The following is a 3,984-nucleotide window of genomic DNA, read 5'->3' as shown; positions in this document are numbered from 1 at the left end:
TGCTGCCCCTCGGCCAAAGAGAGGACTCTACGTCTAAATTCCGTTCCCTTTTTAAAGGACAGTGGGAATATACGGGGATATGTAATTAAGACATTTGGAGGAGGGGTTGGAGGGGTTGCTCAGTGGTAGAGCGTTTGCCTAGCAAGCACAAGGCCCTGGGTTCGGTCCTCAGCACCACAGGGGTGGAGGAAAGACAAAATAACAAAACATTTGGAGGGTGATTCTAAATCAGCTGGGATGTTGTTGAGGTCAATAAAGAACTTCCATCTTGGGCTTGGGGAGGTAGCTCAATCAGTGGAATGCATGCCTTGCATGCAGGAGAACTTGAGGTCTGTCCTCAGGATACACAGAGAGAAGCCAGCATGGTGGCCTGCGCGTTTTAAATCCCGCCCCTGGGGACACAGAGGCAGAAGTATCTCTGAGCCTCCATGGCCAAGTAGCCTCACCCACCTGGTGAGTTCCTGGCCAGTGAGAAACCCTGTTTCTAAAAACAAGGTAGGCCAGGCATAGTGGTGCATGCCAATGGTCCCAGCACTTGGGAAGCAGGAGCAGGCAGATCTCTGTGAGTTCAAGACCAGTCTGGTCTACATAGTGAGTTCCAGGCCAGATATATATATAAAATAAAATATTATATATATATATATATAAAATAAAATATTATATATATAATAAAAATGATACTAAGGATTGAGTAAAATTAAGTATTGAGGTGTAACTCTGTGGTAGAGTGCTTTTCTGCCATGAACTAAGTCCTGGATTCAATCCCCAGTACCTCCCCACAAACACAAATCCTACCAGGAAGAGCCTGTGCTGATCAATGGGCATAGATAATGAATAAAATGATAGTGTACTTATTAGCCAGCCCATTATAATTCTAATTAGTGCTTATCACTTTTCAGAGCCAGCTCTACCTTAAGTAAATTGAGAGCAATGGAGTTATAAACCCTCAGACCAACACTCTTTAAAAGGAGAATGTGCATGGGTATATGTGTGCATTATATGTGCATGTGTGTGTGGAAATCAGAGGTTAACCGTGGATATTGTTCCTCAGCAGCCATCCACCTTTTTTGTTCTTTTTGAGGCTTCATTTCTTTGTGTATCCTTGGCTATCCTGGAAGTCACTCTGTAGACCAGGCTGGCCTCGAACTCAAAGATCTGTTTGCCTCGGCCTCCTGAGCACTGGGGTTAAAGGCGGGCAACACCACTGCCTGACCCACCTTGTATTTTGAGACAGGCTTTCTTACTGAGACCTGGCGCTCACTGATTTAGCTAGGCCGGCCGGCCAGTGAGTCCCAATAGTCGTCTCTGACTCTCCAGGCTGGGATGACAAGTGTGTACCACCATGCCTTGCTTCTTGTATGGATGCTATGAATGCCGCTCAGGTCCTCATATTTGCATAGCAAAGATTTTACAGCCTGAGCTATCTGCTTTTAGCTTCCCCTTTTCTATCTTTCACCCTTTTCCATTTTTTCCTTCCTTCCTTCCTTCCTTCCTTCCTTCCTTCCTTCCTTCCTTCCTTCCTTCCTTCCTCCCTCCCTCCCTCCCTCCCTCCCTCCCTCCCTCCCTCCCTCCCTCCCTCCCTCTTTCTTTCTTTCTTTCTTTCTTTCTTTCTTTCTTTCTTTCTTTCTTTCTTTCTCAAAGTCTTGTAGCCCTGGCCTTGAACTCATGTTGACAATGCTCCTGCCTCAGCCTTTCAAGTGCTGAACAACAACACCTGGATCCAAAACATGTTTTAAGGCCTAATTTACCTTTCTATTAATTTCTACACTGGAATGAAAGAAACATATAGACACTCCGAATCCCTACATTTCCAACCTTCCACAGGGAGAGTTTACTTACCTTAATAAAACGGTTCAGATGGAGTCACTCCCCCCGGGTCCTGCCTTTTTAGCCTTTGCTTTTCAACACCCGTGACCTCTGAGACACTGAGGCACACAGCAACACAGTTTAAACATCTTTGCCCTTTTGCTTTCTCGAATGCCATTTGTCATGGTTGGCTTGAGTCACAGCCTAGTAAATTTGGAAAAGACACACCATGAACGTGGCCAGGGCCAATGTCATGAAGGTTGAGCCAGCCCATATGGTGCACCCCTCCTTCCTTATCACACATTTTAAGAACTGGGCAAATAAAACAAGGTGGCATAAAGCAATCACAATGGCCATGGTCTCTAAATAAGGAAGTCATGGGGATATTTGCCACTCCCTCCTTTCACAGCCTCATAATGGGAGGTTGTTCTTATTGGTCTCCTTCTCCCTGCCCTCCCCTAGCCTGTCCCTACTGTCCGTCCGGCTTTGTCCCTGACCTTTGCTGTCACTGTCCTGTTCTCCATCCTCATTTTCCTTGTGTGTTCTCCTCTTTTTTTTTTTTGGATTGGCTCCTGTCATTCAAGTTTCATCTAAAATGCCACCCTTCAGAGAGGCTGTCACTGATGACGTCATCTAATCGCTCTCAAGCACTTCATTTAATTATATGTTCTGCATAGCACTTACCAACTACTGATTTATTCATTTAGGAGTTTTTTTTTTCATTTAAGATTTTTTAAAAATTTATCTGAGACAGTGTTTTATATAGTCCAGGCTGCCTGAAACTACATATGTAGCTGAGAATGACCTGCCTTTACATCTCAAATGCTGGGATCAAACCACCAAGCCGGGTTTAGGAGATGCTGGGGACCAAACCTAGTTATGTTACGTAAGGGTCTTTACTGATTGAACTACATCTCCAGACTATTTTCAATAAAGGCCTTTCTTTCCAAACTAGAATATAAACCCCAAGAGAGCAGATATCTCTTATTTTTTTTTTTTTAAAGATTTATTTAATATGTATACAGTGTTCTGACTGCATGTATGTCTGCAGGCTAGAAGAGGGCACCAGATCTCATTACAGGTGGTTGTGAGCCACCATGTGGTTGCTGGGAATTGAACTCATGACCTCTGGAAGAGCAGCCAGTGCTCTTAACCTCTGAGCCATCTCTCCAGCCCCGATATCTCTTATTTTTATTTGTTTGTTTGTTTATTTGTTTATTTATTTTCTGAGACAGGGTTTCTCTGTATAGCCCTGGCTATCCTGGAACTCACTTTGTAGACCAGGCTGGCCTCAGACTCATGAGAGCCACCTGCCTCTACTTCCTGAGTGCTGGGATCCAAGGGGTGCACCGCCAATGCTTGGCTGACTAGAAATCTTTTATTATATCCCCAGTTCAGACTCCCCCAAACTATGCCTAACACAGGGAAGATGCTCCATGCATGACCAGGGAGGAGAGAGGGAGGCAGAGAGAAAAGGGGAAAAGAAAGATAACAGGAAAGGTATTTCTGACCTGGGACAGTAGAGGCAAAGTTATTTCCTTGCTTTATGGTAGAATTTTGTTTTCTCCCTCCTTTGGATTATTATCAGAGATTTTAAAGATGTGATGAGTCCAAACCAGACACGTTAGGCAGAGGGCCTTCACCGGGGGTCCTCAATCCTTTACCCAGTCTCGTAATTTACTGCCTCGGGAAGTCAGGCAGTACGAACTTCAGTGCTTGAGAGTAGCTAAGTTTAAAACTAGAGTGAACACAGTTGCACTGAATGGAGATTTTTCTTCTTCAAACGAGATTTAAAAAAAAATACCTTGTTGGCAGCAGATGAAATAACAAAAAAATACCTTCCACAAAACCTGGAAATAGGAAATAAGGTTACCTTCTGAGAGCTGAATCAGTGGAGGGGTGGGGGTTGGGGAGAATTAGGATAAACTAACTAAGGGAATAAATGGAGATGAATCATGAAGGAAGTCACTGAAGACGGAGCATGCCGGTGACTTCAGCCCCAGTGACCTGGGGCGGGGGGGGGGGGTGTAATCCAGGTTGTAAGCTCTAGAATGGTCTTAGTAACTGGTGGAAAGTTGGCCAACCGCATGAAGAAGACTGGGAGATTGTAAGAGGCAGACAGGGAGGGGAGTTGTCAGCCCAGGGCCTAGGAGAATTTACTCTAAGAAGCCGGGAGTT

This window comes from Peromyscus maniculatus, chromosome 22 (assembly GCF_049852395.1).
Source record: "Peromyscus maniculatus bairdii isolate BWxNUB_F1_BW_parent chromosome 22, HU_Pman_BW_mat_3.1, whole genome shotgun sequence".
Lineage (NCBI taxonomy): Eukaryota > Metazoa > Chordata > Mammalia > Rodentia > Cricetidae > Peromyscus > Peromyscus maniculatus.
Note: the sequence above shows the minus strand (reverse complement) of the source record.